The following is an 18,690-nucleotide window of genomic DNA, read 5'->3' on the forward strand; positions in this document are numbered from 1 at the left end:
AACACCCCGAAGTCCTTCTCTTCAAGGCTGCTCTCAATCCATTCTCTGCCCAGCTTCTACTTGTGCTTAGGATTGCACCAACCCAGATGCAAGACCTTGCGCTTGGCTTTGTTGAACTTTGTGAGGATAGCAAATATGAGGTTTGGATTTCACCATCCCGGCTTTGCCCCAGTGGGAAGATAGGAGGGAAAACCAAGAGCAGAGTTATCCAGCGAGCTTGTGGGGTTGTCCTCTCTCTGCCACTGCTTGTTAGCACTGCTTGGACAGTACAAGATTTTACGGTCCTGCAAGATGCTCAAATACATAATGCCTTTGCATTTGTCTGCATCCAACCTGAACTTACTACAATCTTGATTTTCCCATTCTTCTGCAAAATTCCCTTTGCCTTCAGGCTGCATCGCCAGGAGAGGAAATTTTTATCCTGACTTTGTACAGCACAGGCTGCTTTGCAGCCCTTGTCCTGACCTTGGTACCCTGGGAATTCTCCAGGGTACATCACAATTAAGAATATCATCTCATAGATGTGACCAACGATTTGAAACATGGATGTTGGAATATTGTTCTTTATTATTATGTAACTCTGTTCCACTAAGTGGCATCATATCCCTTGTTTCTGCTCGCTCCTTTTAACTCTGCCTCCAAATATTGCAAACTTTCTTCTTCAAACAAAAAGGAAGAATTTTTACCAGGTTTTGGCTGAAAGTGGGGAGGGAAAAAAGGAGAAAAATATTACTTTGGAAAAGAGGAGAAACATTTACTTTAAACTCCCCCTCCTCAGATCTTAGTCCCCAGACTCACTCCTTTTACCTGGGGTTTAGAAATCACAGCTTCCCAACACCGTGTGTTCTCCCTGCTCCCCTCTCGGTGCAGGGTTTGCTCTGTTTTGGATGCAGCAGACACCACACCCAACTGCTGGAGAGCACAACATGTCATTTGTGTCCCAGCAATGAGACCTTCCTAATTTACAGAAAATGGTTTGAAAATGAAATTTGCGCAGTGAGTAAGTTTTGGCAGCAGGAGGCTGGCAAAGGAAGGTCCTGGGTCTTTAGGGACATAGCACCAGATGCCACAGCTCCAAGATGTTTCCAGTTACATCTGGCCATTGATGGATCTGTTTTGCAATTAGTGACCATGCCCTCATGTCTACCCAACCAAGAGACGTACCAAAACACTACAAAAGGCTCACTAAGACATTACACCCCGCTGACTGATGTAGCTTTGGAGCCAAGGCATGAGTTCAGGCCTCCAAGTAGATCTGTGGACAGCAATTTCACCATGGTGAAGCCCACTAGCAAGGGGTTCCTGCTTCTTTAATCTGGGAAATCATGGAATGGTTTGGGTTGGAAGGGACCTAAAAGATCATCCAGTTCCACCCCCTGCCATGGGCAGGGACACCTCCCACTGGATCAGGTTGCTCAAAGCCCCATCCAACCTGGCCTTGAACAATTCTGGGGACGAGGCTTCCACAACTTCTCCGGGCAACCTGTTCCAGTGGATCACCATCCACACAGGAAAATATTTCTTCCTAATATCTCATCTCAATGTTCCCTTTTTCCGGTTAATTCTCTTCTCCCTCACCCTATCCCTTTACTCCCTGATAAAGAGCCCCTCCCCAGCTTTCCCAACATCTCATCTGGGTGCTGGCCACATCCTTCTGTTGTCTACAGAAACAGATTCATCTCATCTACGTTCGCCAATCAGACAAGTAAGGTGAGGTTGAACTTTGGTCACGCATACGTCACCATCCTTGTTGTGGGACTCTTTTGATAGATGATGTCTGAAGGGTGAACTAAAGCTTTTGCAATTGAAATAGAAGAGCCTCATGTCAAACAGACCAAGGGGTTCACCAAAAAATGAAGCACAAATATGAGTTGCGATGGCTGAGCAGCTCTGATTGCTCTCTAGTTGCTCTCTGAGACTACCTGAAAGGAGGTTGTAGCTGGTCTTTTCTCCCAAGTAACAAGTGATAGGACAAGAGAAAATGGCCTGAAGTTGCACCAGGGGAGGTTTAGATGGGATATTAGGAAAAACTTCTTTACCAAAAGAGTGGTGAAGCATTGGAAGACGCTGCCCAAGGCAGTGGTGGAGTCCCCATCCCCGGAGGTGTTTGAAAAATGTTTAGACATGGTACTTTATGACACGGTTTAATAGGCACCGTGGTGTTGGGCTGATGGTTGGATTGGATGATTTTAGATGTCTTTTTAAACCTTAATGATTCTGTGATTCTATGATTCTATTGACCATTTAGCAGATGCAGAGAGTTTTTGTAGGCGTTGCAGGAAAAGGCGAGCTTGCAGAGAGGGTTTGAAGCGGAGGGATGAGGCATTGCTGTGATTGTATTTGGTTTGGGGTTTTTTTTCTCAGCATGAAAACAGAGAGAAAGAGCTCAAGATTGCTTGTTTAGAGATCCAGCAGTTAGTAGAGGATGAACCAGATGAGCTTGGAGATGGGGTTGATCAGTGGTGAGAGAGGAGGGGACACAGAGGCCTTAGATAACAAAGGCAAATCATTTATTCCCTCCTTCTACAGGTGGAAACAGTGAAAAGAGAATCGGGATACAGAAAGGGTTGCCCCAATCAAGGCAAGGAACTAAAAATATTTGTGCACAGAGATATTTTGCATGAGCAATGAAGGCAAATTCGCATTAGATGAGCCCTGATGAGAGGCTGTGGCAGTACCTCAGTGCAGAAACAAGCGCCTCGATGAGCTGGTGGGCTGTGTGTGTGGGCAAGGGAGGGCACTGCTCTGAGACGACTGGTGGGAGGGGTGCAGGTTCGAGCTACATAAGAAAAACTGCCCACACCAACTAAGGCTGCTACAGATTTGATCTTAATTATCCATGTATGGCAGAAAGGGCTAATTTCTATATTCAGTTCTAACTGCAGGTGGGTGTTTGCAGATCGAGTCAGATATGGTTGTGCTGTCTTCACCTTGGTTGTAGGGCATGATGGGGAGCAGATACTTCCCCACTGGGTGGAATGAACTCCCTGGCCATAGCCATCCCTGAGCAATGGCATTGCTAATCTTGCAGAGCAAGGAGAAATTTCAGATAGGAAAATATCTGTCTCTAAACCAGAGCTGGTCTTATGCTGTTTACTTCATCTCTACAGAGCCATGAGCAACCTGGGGTTTGCAGGACTGTAATCCAACGTGGTGCCTCTGAGAGGGACCAGCCATGGGCTCCTGACCAAGGCATACAGATCGTGGCAGCAGTTTTGCAGCTTTCTCACGCAGAGCATGATTGAGAAAGTAATTTTCATTGTAATCTTTTATTTTACTTGTGAAGCCTTCCAGACTCAGGGATTTTTTTGGCTTGAAAGCCAGGAGCTGGTTTTTGGGTTATTTTTTGGGGTTATTTTTTTATAAAGCACTCAGCAGGAATCCAGAATTTAAGAGACAGGAGAGAATTGCTCACTCTTCAGATATTGGCAGTGAGCGGCTTTTCCAGTATATTTCTCTGGAAAGAAGGGATGAATACATGGAAATAAAACACAGGCAGTATATTGAAATCCTCCAGACAAGGACCTACACCTAATGTGGGTCTGGACTGGCTTTTCTTTAGTCTTCCTAGCCTGGCAGATCCTATGCCCAGAGAAGGTAGGGAAATCCACAGATGGTTTTGAAACCAGGAGTAAGCTGTGTTAGAATGATAATGTGTCTTTCAAATGGGATTCTCTACCCAAATCAAAGAATCATAGAATGGCCTGGGCTGGAAGGGACCATCCAGGAGGGTCTGAGTTCAGCTCAGCCACTCAGAAACCAACACAGAGTTGCTCTTGCAGCTAACCCCACTGCGATTTATTAGAGCCTGCAGTTTTCCAGTCTACAAGGGTCAACCGTTCATTACCCATCCATCTACTTGATTCATAAATCATTGGGTAAACTGTGCACTCTTCGTAGGTCAGGGCTGCCCCATTGTCCTGTTTGTACAACACCACCTGGGTTGGGGTTAGCGTCTAAGTGATGCCGCTCATAGAACCATAGAATCATTAAAGTTGGAAAAGACCTCTAAGATCACCCAGTCCAACCATCAGCCCAACACCACTGTGCCTACTAAACCATGTCCCCAAGTGCCACATCTACATGTGCTTTTTAACACCTCCAAGGACGGAGACTCCACCACTTCCGTAAGCAGCCTCTTCCAATGCTTCACCACTCTTTTGGAGTGGTCATGTCTAAGGAATCCACAGCAATTCCAGCTAGGGAAGGATTTGTGTTCTCAGGTTGTGTTTGAAAGCCTGAGGTTTAAAACACAGACAAAAAAAGAGTCAAACAGGTGATACTTCAGCATGTTTTCTGATTTGAAGCTCTCTCTAACAGTGCATTTAAAAGTGGGGGGTTTTTTTGTTTGTTTGGGTTTTTTTTTTACAGTACTTACGAAAATATGAGATTAGGAGGTGGGGCAAAAGATGTTGAAAATTTGGATTCCTGCTTTCTCATCTGAGGCTGTAAGATAAATCATAGAGACTTGGTGTCTCCTAATTAAACAAGGAGCATCTGTGAAAATGCCCATGTTTTTCAGCCACTTTTGCTACACGTCTGAAGGAACTCACCCCTATATTCAGTGCTGGTGAGGCTGCACTTCGAATCCGATGTTCAGTTTTGGGCCTCTCAGTACAAGAAAGACATTGAGTTGCTGGAGCACATCCAGAGAAGGGGAAGGGAGCTGGGGAAGGGTCTGGAGCCCAGGGGTTGTGAGGAGTGGCAGAGGGAACTGGGATTGTTTAGGCTGGAGAAGAGGAGGCTGAGGGGAGACCTCATCATTCTCTGCAGCTTCTGGAGGTTGTAGCGGGGTGGGTGTTGGTCTCTTCTCCCAAGGAACAAGTGATAGGAAATGGCCTCAAGTTGTGCCATGGGAGGTTTAGATTGGATATTAGGAATAATTTCTTTACTGAAAGAGTGGTGAAGCACTGAAAGAGGCTGCCTGGGGCAGTGGTGGAGTCTCCATCCCTAGAGGTGTTCAGAAAACATAGCTGTGGCACTTGGGGACATGGCTTAGTAGGCATGTTAGTATTGCATTGATGATTGGACTGGATAATCTTAGAAGTCTTTACCAACATTAAGGATTCTATGATTCAATAACTTGAGGTTGTGAGCTCCTGCACTGCCTGTGCCTTCAGCTGCTCAGCACATGGGCCCCTGATCTCAGGTGGGACCTTTCCCCACTGGTGTAGCACAGGGAACAGATCTATAGTGTTGTGGAAATACCTCTCAATGAGAGCAAACTCCTGCTTGGCAGAGCTCACCCATCTGTGGCAGAGAGTTGGAGCTGCTGTGGCACAAAAGTACATTTTAAGGAACAACATGGGAGATAGCGAATCAGATGTGTCTCACCAAGTTGCCTCATCTTATGCATTGCTATCTTTCATGACCTTTTCCAAGTGCTTTCTCTTAATGAATAGTTATTTTTCGCAGACTGAGGAAGAACACAGAGCTTTTGACAGTTCCCTTCTGTCATAGTTTCCTTTCTTTTACTTTTCTTTATTTGGTTTTGTTTTGTTATTTCTTTCAGGTCAATACTTGAACCAGAAATGAGCCAACTCTTCTGGGTTTTGTGATCACAAGCACAAAATATCCTGCAGAGACTGGGCACATTCTGCTTTCTAAGCTCATGGTACTGGCATCTCCCAACAACAACGATGTGTTTGATGAGCTCCTGATAATGCTGCAAAGAGTCATCCCCTCTTGAAGGCCACCTCCTGGCACCAACCTGACACTAAAATCTTTGAAGCTTGGACAAGTATTCAATTGACATCACTGACCTGACCTGGTATGGTTGTGCCAAAGCTGTCGGGCTGCTGCAGACAAACTGAAGGAACAATGTAAGTGACCTTTTTATTTAGAGGAAGCTGGAGTAGTGGGGAAGCACAGCCAAAGACGACAGGGTGCATTGTCTCTGTTTGGAATTGATGATGTTAGAGGTTTCTTCCAACCTTAACGATTCTATGATTCTATTCTAAAGTTATGAACCAAACCTCCAAGTTCCTGAGGTCTGTTTACCAGACAAAGGCAGAGAGTCTATCTCGTCCGTGTTGACCTCACAGCAGGTTTCCAGACATAGCGTTGGGCTGTGACAGTCTGCAAAATGAAATTGTCTATACTACCATCACCAAATCTGTCAGTAGAAGTGGCCGCATGATGCCACCAGGTCCCAGACTGCATTAGCAATGTTCACTGTGTTGTCTCTTCTGGTTTTGCACTGGTTCTTATCTCATTTTTATCCACTGTGGGTCGTGTCTGAGTCAGAGCAGACAGGGCAGGCTGTTATAAGAGATGCTCTCCTAGAAATCTTCTTCTGTTCTCTATTTTTATCATCCCTGTTTTGCAAGGATGGAGTGCATGGGAAGAACAAATGAACCGTCCTAGCGGATTCAAACAGAGAGAGAAAATAAACAATATTTTACTGTAAGATTGTCCTTGAAAACAAGCAAGCTTGGAATTTAGGCCTTGATTGGGCTCAGAGATGACATTGCAAGAGAAAATAGACAGCTTCCAGTTCCTAGCAGAACCACCAGGCAGGTGGAAGCTCTGAGACATGTAGCCAGCCCTTGCCCAAGGGTTAAGGGGAGAAATTAGCCTTTCTCAGGACCCTGGCCTTCAACACAGCACGCGCTGGCTGTGCTTGAGTGTGATGTTGACATACAGTTTCCTTTGAGGCTTGGTGGTCCCAAAATAGCAGAGAAGGGAACTTGGATGCCATCTGTTGGACAGGCATAGGAAGGGAGCAGACAAGCTGGCTTCATCTCTGTAGATGACACACCACCACGAATGGACAGGCTATTTTGTCTCAAGACTCATTTCCATCTAGAGGGGGCGGGCAGTGAAGTGTCTTGTCTCTGCCTCACCGTAATAAGGCAAAGGTACAATCTGTAGTAAGGGATGTTCAACATAAACATCATCTCAGTCAAACCCTCTCGGGGAACAGAGTAACGAAAGAGTAATTTCTTAGCAATGAGTGGTTTATTGATCGTAGAATCATAGAAACACAGAATAGTTTGTGTTGGAAGGGACCTTAAAGATCATCCAGTTCCAACCTCCTGCCATGGGCAGGGATACCTCCCACTGGATCAGGCTGCTCAAGGCCCCATCCAATCTGGCCTTGAACACCTCCAGGGATGTGGGGCAGCCACAACTTCCCTGGACAACCTGTGCCACTGCCTCTCCACCCTCATACTAAAAAAATTCTTCATAATAGCTAATGTAAATCTACCCTCTCTCAGCTTGATGCCGTATTTGGGCGAAGAAGAAGAGCAAAGGCCACGTCTGGGTGGTTCCGCTCAGCAGTTGTAGGGCTATTGTTTGCTCTGAAACCAAAAGTGTGCTCCACTCCTGGTTTAGTGACCAAGGACAGCACACATGCTACTGACACTGTGGGACTGAGAAGCAGGACTGCAATGTGTCCAAAGTAATGTTCTCCCATGGTCCCATCACTGTCCAGGAGATCTGGGACAGAGAACTCATGGCCAACAAGTTGAGCAGAGGAATGTTTTTACTGTTCATACAGACATGAGGTTTATTTTATTGTAGTGCCTTGTTCTTTTCCTCGTGGGTCATGCGGGGATTGTGAGGACCCATGGTTGCTGTTTAGTTTTTCTAGGGATTTAGCCTCCTTTAGAAGGACTATGTGTGTACTTTGTGCTTGAAGGCAATAGACTGATTCCAGCTGGCATCAGCTGGAGATCCAATATACACACAACAGGACTATTTTCATTGCTCTAATTATTGTTGCTGGTGTAACAAGAAGCACTGTAATCATAAGTCTTGTTCTTCATGGATCTCCACGGACACATTAAACCCCATTGTAATCTGTAGGATCCCTGGAGGCCATGAAAATTAATAGCGCTGTCTATGCATTACAATTACTACCAGGCAAACCCCTCAAATTCATTTTTGCTGGAAAGTCCGATTCTCTGGAAAACAATGATTCAGAATTACCAACTCTTAGGAAAAAAGGAATCCTAAAATAATAATGTTCAGACTCTTCTTTCTCTGCTATCTCAAACTGTCCATGTGTTGAGTTTCTGTAAGAGAGCTCACTCTGGTTTTTTTCATAAAATCATGGAATGGTTTGAGTTGGAAGAGACCTTAAAGATCATCCAGTTCCAACCCTCCTGCCATGGGCCCAGACACCTTCCATGGGATCAGGTTGCTTAAAGCCTCATCAAACCTGGCCTTCAACACCTCCAGTGACCGGACTTCCACACCTTCTCTGGGAAACCTGTGCCAGTGCCTCACCACCCTCATAGGAAAACATTTCTTCCATAAATCTAATCTCAATCTCCCCTCTCTCAGCCAAAACCCATTTGTTCTCATCCTATCCATGCACTCCCTGATCGAGAGTCCCTTCCCAGCTTTCCTGCAGCCCCTTTCAGTACTGGAAGCTGCTCTAAGGTCTCCCCAGAGCCTTCTCTTCTCCAGGCTGAACAACCCCAACTTTCTCACCCTGTCCTTGTATAAGAGATGCTTCAGCCCTTGGATCATCTTCGTGGTTTCCTCTGGACTCGCTCCAACAGATCTTTATTTTTCCTATGCTAAGGACTCCAGAACTGAACACAGGACTCCAGGTGAGTTCTCACAAAAGCTGAGTAGAGAGGCAGAATCTCCTCCCTTTCCCTGCTGGTCCTACCACTTTGGATGCAGCCCAGGACACAGTTGGCTTTCCGGTCTGTGAATACACATTACCCACTCATGTTGAGCTTCTCATCCAACAGCACCTATAAGTCCTTATCTTCAGGGCTGCTCTCAATCCATTACATCTATTTTTCTTTTAGTTTACTTTTAGTGTTATATTAAAAAAAGCCAACAAATGACAATATTAAAAAAGAAGCAAACCACAAACCAGCTGCTCCTCTAATTAGCATTGCGGGAAACAGCTTCTTTTATCACATAATTCAAAATCATAGAATCATAGAATAGTTTGGGTTGGAAGGGACCTTGAAAATCATCTCATTCCAATTCCCCTGCCATGGGCAGGGACACCTCCCACTGGATCAGGCTGCCCAAGGCCCCATCCAATCTGGCCTTGAACACCTCCAGGGATGGGGCAGCCACAGCTTCCCTGGGAAACCTGTGCCAGTGTCTCACCACTCTCATGGTGAAGAAATTCTTCCTTATGTCTAATTTAAATCTGCTCCTCTCCAGTTTATACCCATTGAAATGTCAAACAATTCCCTTCCAGCACCAAGACACACCTCAGATGAGCAGATAAGATGTTTCATTAGAGCAGTACCCACTTTTGATATTGTGGAAATCTGATAGCAGCCTAAAATAAAAGCAGAAAAATATAGAGCCAAACTAGGAGGCAGGCAGGAGAAATCCTAGCTGAAGTTATCACCAAGCCATTTTCCCAAATAGACCATTAGGTGCATTTTTTTTCCTCTTTCTTTGTCTTTTTTTTTCTTCAATAGCAAATTGATTGATTTCCATGAGAAAATTTCAGTCTTGCCTAAATTCCAGTTTCCTGAGCAGCTACAGTTGCGGTAAACCCGCAGCCAAGAGACAAACTCCATTTGCAATGGAATACATGCAGCTCCTCTGCAGACACCCAGGAGATGGATAGGACAACTTTATTCTATTTTCTGTCCATTTTACATACAAAGAAGTGAGCCAGATATGACTTGTCCAAATTTTCATCTGTTTTTATCCACTGGCTTGTAGGCACTGCAGATCCCGCTATGGAGTGTGCGCTTCCTAAACACTTGGAAAGGAAAATCCCTGCTTTAGAAATATCCCAGTACAAGTTTAAACAGAATCAGGGATTAAATCAAGTGTAATTTATCCATAATTCCCTATGGGTGAGCAAATGAATGGGGAGTCTAAGGGTGTTCATAGAATCGTGGAATGATTTGGGTTGGAAGGGACCTTAAAGCCCATCCAGTTCCACTCCCTGCCATGGGCAGGGACACCTCCCACTGGATCAGGCTGCTCAAAGCCCCATCCAACCTGACCTTGAACACCTCCAGGAATGGAGCATCCACAACTTCTCTAAGCAACCTGTGCCAGGGCCTCATCACTCTTACACACAAAAAAATTCTTCCTAATTTCTAAACCTAATCTCCCGTCTTGCAGCTTGAAACCATTCCTCGCCAGTTGGTTTCCAGTCCTTGCATGCAGTCTCTAAGGAGACAAGCAGGACCCGTATTCTTATAGGAATAGAGCTATGGAAAACCTGTAAAAGAGGGTAATAGAGCAGAAACTGTGTTAAAACTGTTGTTTACTAAGGTAGACCTGGACTTCTGCTCTTCTCTGGAGGTGGGACTGTAACCTTGATGTCCAGAGGCTGTTCCAACCATCAGAGATGGCCCTGAGTTGAGTTGGAGAGAGGAAGGGTGAACATTTGGCATGGATGGAAAGTGCTCCCACAGCCCATCAACCTTTCCACTCAGCACCACACTTTTCCCCAGGTACTTTTTCGGGGGTAAGTTGAGGTTTTCTGACAAAAATGACTTGAGGGATTTCTAATCTACTCCAGACTGTGATAGTTTCTATCTGCTTCTGCAGGGGATGTGGGCAGCAGGGATCAGAGGGGTTTTAGCTCCACAGATTGGGTGAAAAAAAGGTAGGAGGTAGCAGCACAGATGTGTTTTGCTTGGCTGGAAATTATGGGACAATCTGGGATGCTAGCTGAAGAGCTCTTCCCTGTAGGAGGTGAGGAGTTTTCCTACCTCCTTTGAGTGGGTTTTTTACAGCTCCTGCAGGTCTGATAGACACAGACAGGTCTGCTGTAGGATGCTGAGCCCACAATGCTGGTGTCTGCGAGGGAGCTGTTAGCACCAGAGGGCTCTGTCTCCCTCTCTGCTGAATCAGCAATGACCATAAATCACCATGGAACCGCTACAGTCACCTTCATCCCTGCCCAGAGTTGTCCCCATGGGACAGCCAGGGACCAGAGGACAGCGGGGTGCACACCACTTATAAATAGAGGGCAGTTGTGCATTGCTGCTAGGAGTGAAACCAAGTCTCTTTATATTGTTCGAGTAACAAACAGAGGAAATATCTGTAATCTCTCTTCCCTGCCACTCCTAGGGAGCTATCTTGTTGCCTTTCCTGTGGAGTCCTCCGCTGTGGTTCTGCCTGTGGGAACTACTCAAATGGATTATTTAGCTTTGAACAGTTCTTCTCAGGGGTTTTTACACGGTTTTCCAGTTGGGTATCAGTCTTTGATGACAGGAGGAAAAAAAATGAACCATCTCCAGTTTCTATCTATGAGTTGGGATGAGCAAAATCACAGCTTGCAATTACCACCTCGGAATGGTCTGTCTTCTTGCTGACCCTTCCCCAGCCGTTACGTGCTCAGAGATGTCTTTCTTCAAGAATGTATTCTCTTCAACAAACCACACCCACGCTGGGAAAAATGGGTGACACCCATGCCTGACACCCACACCACAGAGTTTGGTTCTGCTAAACCTTTATTACCAGCATCTTGTCAGGCACCAAGGTATGGGCTGCACTCCCATTTCATAGAATCATAGAATAGTTTGTGTTGGAAGGAACCTTAAAGCCCATCCTGTTCAACCCCCCTGCCATGGGCAGGGACACCTCCCACTGGATCAGGCTGCTCAAAGTCCCATCCAACCTGGCCTTGAACACCTCCAGGGATGGGGCAGCCACCACTTCTCTGGGCAACCTGGGCCAGGGTCTCACTACCCGCACAGGAAAACATTTCTTCCTAATATCTCATCTAAATCTCACCTCTTTCAGCTTCAAACCTTTCCCCTTCATCCTATCCTTGCACTCCCTAAAAAAGAACCCCGCCCCATCTTCCCTGTAGCCCCTTTAAGTACTGGAAGGCTGATATCTCTCCACAGAGTCTTCTCTTCTCCAGGCTGAACAAACAAAACAGACGTGCTCCAGCCCTTGGATCACCTCCACAGCCTCCTCTGGACCTACTCTAACAGGTCCATGTCCTTCCTCTGCTGACTCCAGAGCTGAAACCAGAGCTTCAGGTAAGGTCTCACGAGACCAGAATAGATGGGAGAGAATCCCCTCCCTTGCACTGCTGGTCACACTTGTAGGTCATCCTGACCGAGAGCCTGGCTGGAGATTTGCAGCATCTCTGAGTCAGTGCACTTCTCTTCTAGAAGAGGTTACCTGGATATCAGACACTCAGAGATAGAGGGAGGATGTGTTTAGGCTCCTCCAAGTCCCCAGGCTTTTTCTGCTCACTTTAGTACCACTCCAGCATCTCTTTCCTCAAAGCATGACATTTTTGGGTTCAGTCTTAATCAGTATTATCAGAACTATTCAGGATCCTCCAGTGAATGTCTGATGCAATGACATTAAAGTTACCATACTGGCACTTAAACCCCTTGCCCGGTACATCCTAGGATTTCCATTTTCCATAAACGCCTCAACTACTTAAGTTAGAAATATCCCATATGTCCACTTTTTCTCCTCTTCCATTATTTCCAGACCGTAATTTTTCCCTTTAGCCAACCTTTTCATTTGATCCCCTCAGTACACACTCTCATGCCTTATTAAATTCCACCCTTTTCAGCTCTCAGGTTCAGGCTTTTTGTCTTTTATGATCATTTCCAATTCTGCCCTCTGCAGAGTCTTTATCTCTGTACCTACAACGCAGCAACCATCAGCTCCCTGATCTTCCTTTAGTAAAAAATATTACTGAAAACACTTTTTTTTTTCCTAAAAAAGGCCAAATGTCTCACCTTTCAGCTTCATTAAAAAAACTTGACTCCTATCCATTGGTTCCCCTGCCATCAAAACCTGGGGATGTCTACACTGTCCTCAGGTTGGTGCTTACTCATCTTCACACATTCCAAGCAAATCCTCTTTTTCAGGGCATTACTGAATAAATAAGGTGTCAGGTATGATGTCAGCAGATCGATCAGGAGGGTCTCGGATAGAAGATCCCTCATATGTCTCTTTTCTAGGAAAGCTCTAATTTATGGCAATCAATTAGGGAAAAAAGGCACTGGAGGAAAGTGGTTGTTGCAGCTCCTGCTGTGAGGTACCCACATGCATGTCTTGAGGAATAACTGATTTCACGAGAACCACACCTCGGGTTCATCCTACCTGGGTTTCAGTACTCATGGTGCAGATGCAAGATCCAGTGTAGCCACCTTAAACTTCTCATGCTGAGAAGGGAGAGCAGGTAACATCGGGCAGCGGCAGGTCTGAGGAGCTACCTGCAAGGAAGAAATGTCATGGTAAGCCTCAATCTTCTTCTCAGACTTCTATCCCAGCTTTGCACAGCAGACCTGACAATGAGCCAGAGGAAATTCTTCTTTTCAGAGAAATTCTAAGAGAAAAGTCTTTGAGGGTCCAGGTCTGGACCCACTGTGTCGTTTACTGGCTTTATTGATGCGATGTCAGAGATTATTCCATCCCCTGCATTGTAAGCACTAAAGCTGCAGCTGTTGAGAAGAACTGCTCCAGGCTGTGTCTTGGCAAATATCTTGGCATGTGAACATTTAAAAGATGACTTAATCACTCAAAAAAAAAGAAACCCAAACCATGCGAGGACCAGCAAGTCATTACGTATTGGCAGAATATTGCTGGGAAGTGGCCAGCACAACGCATCTGCATCTTGTAATGTATGCATGAGCCCACAGGGCTGACTCTGTGGACAGTCAGCCCCAGCTGAGGGCTCGACAAAGAAAATGTAGAACTGAAACAGCCCAGGATCAGAATATTGTGAGGCTACGGGCACAGAAATTCATAGCTTCACCCATCCAGTGTCACTGTCTTTATCTGAATTCGGGCTTATCATAGAACCATAAAACGGTTTGGGTTGGAAAGGACCTTAAAGATCACCCAGTTCCAACACCCCTGCCATGAGCAAGGATGCTTTCCACTGCATCAGGTTGCTCAAAGCCCCATCCAACCTGACCTTGAATGTTTCCAGGGATTGGGCAGCCACAACTGCTCTGTTGTGCCAGTGCTTCAACACCCTCATTGTAAAAAGTCTCTTCCATACAGCCAGTTTAAATCTCCCCTCTTTCAGCTTAAACGCATTCCCCCTACAGGAAACAGGGACATATTTAACCAGATCAGGTTGCTCAGAGCTCCATCCAACCTGGCCTTGAATATATCCGGGGATGCGATATTCACGACTCCTCTGGCAACCTGTGCCAGTGCCTCACCGTACTCGCAGGAAAAGAATTCTTCTAATATCCAGTCTAAACCACCCCCCTTTCAGCTAAAAGACATTAGCCCTTGTCCTGTCCCTGCTCTCCCTGATCAAGAGCCCCTCCCCAGCTTTCCTGGAGCCCCTTTCAGTACTGGAAACTGCTCTAAGGTCTCTCCAGAGCCTTCTCTGCTCCAGTCTGAACAAGCCCAACTCTCTCAGCCTGTCCTTATCTGTATCCTTGATGTTTTTTTCACATGAATCATTTCCCATTTTATGGATTAGGAGATTTATTTTTATCATCAGACTCTTCAGATTTTTCATCCAGTCTCTCCCCAAGATTGGGGAGTTAAAAACCCTGCAGGTCATATCGATGCCCATTATAATATAAAATAACACCTTCAAAATGTGCACTGTCGTTTTTCATTTTTCTCCATCTCCACAGCATTTCAATGTTACGTGACCACGTGTTTCCTCTCTCTTTCTAGTGCAACTCTACAACACTGAGACCACAGACACTCTCCCACCAGGTATCAGAGACCCAGAAAGAGAAGAAAATATTGAGACTGTGTGTGTGTTTGTGTGTCAAATGTAATTAAAGTGTTCGCTGGGGAGGGAACCAATTTATAGGATCAAAAACTGCTTGATAAAGGTGAGATGAGGTTAGGGAAGACTGGCTATATTTCTCAGAGCACTGAATTTTCTTTAATTGGCATTTTCTCCATGCTGACATGTTTGTGAGGGTCCCTAGGACAGAGGAACTTTGCTAGATCTCTGGTTTCTTGTACTATAAAATCTTCCAGATGCAAGCTGAGGTGTCTTTTGTCACCCCAGGTGGAAAGGATGCAGACACCACTAAGAACTGATATCTCCCATTTCCTTGGATGCTTTCCTTCCGGGGCTGACTTCTTAGCGTTGCATTAACGAAACCCACTGGCAGGCACAATTGCCTCACCAACCTCATTTGTGTGCTGCAAGATAAGAGAATGGATTTGGCTGGTTATCAGTTAATTAAAAGACTGCTGATGAATTTGTGCTCCTGTTGGCACGGTGTTAGCACTCTCCTGGGCACCTGCTGTCAACAGGAGGTGGAGGACAGAGTTTCTGCCACATCCGTGCTACAAAGCAAGTGGCCCCTGGGGTCTGTATGTCACCACCAACGATGAGCACTGCTGCTACTCCCAGATATGACAAAGTGATGGATATTTCCAATCATATCCAGGGCCGAATCAAAAGAAGTGTGGCCAGCAGGTCAAGAGAGTGAATTCTGCCCCTCTGCTTGGCTTTTGTGAGACTCTGCCTGGAGTACTGCATTCAGTTCTGGAGTCCTCAGCACAGGAAGGACAGGGATCTGTTGGAGTGAGTCCAGAGGAGGCCACAAAGATGATCCAAGGGCTGGAGCACCTCCCATATGAAGATGGGCTGAGAGAGTTGAGCTTGTCCAGCCTGGAGCAGAGAAGGCTCTGGGGAGACCTTATATCAGCCTTCCAGTGCTTAAAGGCAGCTCACAAGGGGCTCTTTATTAGGGAACACAGGTGTAGGATGAGGGGGTAATGGTTTTAAGCTGAAAGAGGGGAGATTTAGACTGGATATAAGGAAGAAATTCTTTACAACGAGGGTGGTGAAGCACTGGCACAGGTTGCCCAGAGAAGTGAACGCCCCATGTCTGGTAACATTCAAGGCCAGGTTGGATGGGGTTTGGGCAGCCTGATGCAGTGGGAGGTGTCCGTGCCCATGGCAGGGGTGTTGAAACTGGATGATCTTTATGGTCCCTTCCAACCCAAAATAGCCTATGATTCTATGATTTCTAAAGAATAAAAAGATAATCCAGGGCAGGATGCCCCCATGGCCTCCACCGGGGACAAACCAGGTTTGTGTATGCACCAGAGATATAATTAATCAGGCTGTACCCTTGCAACAAAATAACACTATTTATGATGATTACAAATGATTACAAATATTAGGAAGTAGAATTTGCAGTTATCCCTTTCGTGTGAGGTCCTGCAGACCCGGCTGCCACAGTGGTTTGAATACTTCAGATAGAGAAATAAATGAATATATTTTTCCCTGATCCTCATTCCTCATCCAATCCTTTCACTCTTTTGGGGTACCGAAACGAGCTCAGCCCAAGGGTCAGACTGTGTTTCATTGAAAATGGGCAGCATCTGCCAGTCTTTGGCAATAGAAGCCCATTGTCAGCAGGAGATACAGGGCTTTGCTCTGAATTGATGTGGCTTTGGGAAATCTTGTACTGACTGCATGTTTTGTGGAATGAAAACCCTTTCCTTAGTCCTTGCTAAGCAGGAGGTACATCTACTAAGGGATGAACAAAGAGAAAACACATAGAAGGGTAAGGAAATGTGAGCTTGTGATCTATATAAACAGAGGATAATCTGAGCTCAGGTATAAAAGTAGCAATTGCCTTTTGTATTGTTTTTTTTTTAACCAACCCTTAATCAAATTTTTCCATTTGAAGGCCATATCTATATCTTATTCTCCTTCTTTACTCCTACCCCAGAAGGAAAGAAACAGAAGAAGTGTGTAAGAAACATGAGACATTTTGGACATCCGTAGTGGTCCTGTTATTCCCAACAGGTCCCTGTGCCAGCTCGGGAATCTGCATGCTAGAAAGGGAGAGAAATAAATTCAGCAAAGAGTTTGGTGTCCCACAAAGCAGCACATGATGTTGTGCAGAAGGTTGCCCTCAGAAACCTCAGAAAAGCCACTGAAATACAAGCTCACAGACAAAACATCTTAATTTCCACACTACCAGTTCTGATGTTGGACATCCAGGAAAATATCAGGTAAGCCATGCTTGTGTGGTGGGGAAGGCTGTCTGGGAAGCAGTGACTGAAAAGGATATGGTGGTTCAGCTGTTAAGTCCCAGTGTCCAATGTGATGCTATGACTAAAAACTGACAAGTCTTTGTATGTGCAAGATGGGGCAGCTCAGGTAGGAAAGTGGGATCGGGTTGTTGACCTAGGGCTGCTTTGGTTATCCTCACTTCAAGAAGTGGAGATCTGAAAATGCACTTTTCAGATGTATCATCATTTTTTTAAAGGCTTCTCATCCCAATTTGGAGACCAAAACCCGCTGCCCAAAGTGAGGACCATGGCTCTGCTGGGAGAGCGGAGACAAGGGATGGGTTGAGGTAAGGGAGTGGACACAGAGGTAACCCTCCAAACGAACTGCGTTCTCTTTGGGCGTGGATTCTAATAACAAACTCTATCGTTTTCCAAATCAACCCCTTATTTACTCCTCTCCCTGCACCCACCCAGTGCTAACTGCAAGATATCTGTCAGGCAGAGAGCTCTGCACCCCGCCTGCTCCTGCCTTCACTGAGTTGACAAATGTATTGCTTCTTGACCGGCAGCCTAAGACTGATCATTTTTAACAATTGCCTTTTGTCTCTGAGGCCTCTCAGTACCAGAATCCCAAGGGCTGTGTTTGCGTTACTGATTAAACACAGTCCCAACCCCTCTCTCTGTCTTGCTATTCATTATTTACATTATGATCTCTGAAGTCCTTTGTAGAAGCAAAGCCCAAGCAGATCTCTAGTTTCATTTATCCTATTTGAGCCATCCAGACAGGGCCATGACTACGAAACACAGAAGTGTCAGAGCAGGAGCACTGGGTCAGATAGAACATCTACCTAACCCCACACCTTGAGTCTGACCATGGCCAAAAGCAGAATCCTCCAGAAAAGTAGAAGAGCAAAGCCTACAGCTTCGTGTGAATCCAAGCAAGACCCTGCCATCCCCCAGCCATGTTGTCTCAGACACTTACTGAGCTGAAAGCGGCCTCTGCACGTAATCCTCACTTAATTTCTCTTCTATGACTTTGTCTGGTCTCCCTATGAGCCCACATTAGTGGACAGCATCCACGTGATTCTGTGGAGATACATGGCTCAGATGTGAAGAACCATCTCTGTAGGCCACTCATATAGGCAGTACCCACTCTCAACCTTCTCTGCACCTTCCACAGGCATCTCAAGAGCTTCCTGGGATTACATGGCTGTTTCATGCCAGGTCTGTAGGATAGACCAGGTAACACAGAAAGAAAGTATCTTCATCACCCAAAGGGCTTTCAAGGCCACTCTTTTCGTCCCATGGAGTCGCAGCCCATATCTCCCTGGGTTGTCAGCTATGAGTGTAACTGTTGTGTTAGCTTCATTTGGAGTTACAAATTCCAAGAAAATGGAGGGCCTATACTTTCAGAACTGATGTAACATTAATGTTGTGTTGCTAAACAGGACTTCAAAGAGCCACAAGCAGACTGAGACATCCAAACCCACGGGATTTCAGCAAGGGGCAAGTGCATTACTCTCATGGGAAATAAGTGGCTTTTCTGCTATATGTTTTGCCCTCTAAGCGAGGCAAATGAGAGCCTTGCATCTTGCAGTGAGAGGAAACATTTGTGCAGGTCTTCCTCTTCTCAGGTGGAAATCCTCAGCCATTTTTGGGATGTTGTTTACTTTTCTTTCATGTGCTCTTTGCCAGGCTTGGAAACGCACCAGCTCTGACAGAGAAGATGCTGAAGAGGGAATGGGAGGTGGACAGCAGGATCCCTTGAGGTGCATCATGCTGGTGGTCTCCCATCAGCCA

The sequence above is a fragment of the Cuculus canorus genome, chromosome 4 (assembly GCF_017976375.1).
Source record: "Cuculus canorus isolate bCucCan1 chromosome 4, bCucCan1.pri, whole genome shotgun sequence".
NCBI classification, from domain to species: domain Eukaryota; kingdom Metazoa; phylum Chordata; class Aves; order Cuculiformes; family Cuculidae; genus Cuculus; species Cuculus canorus.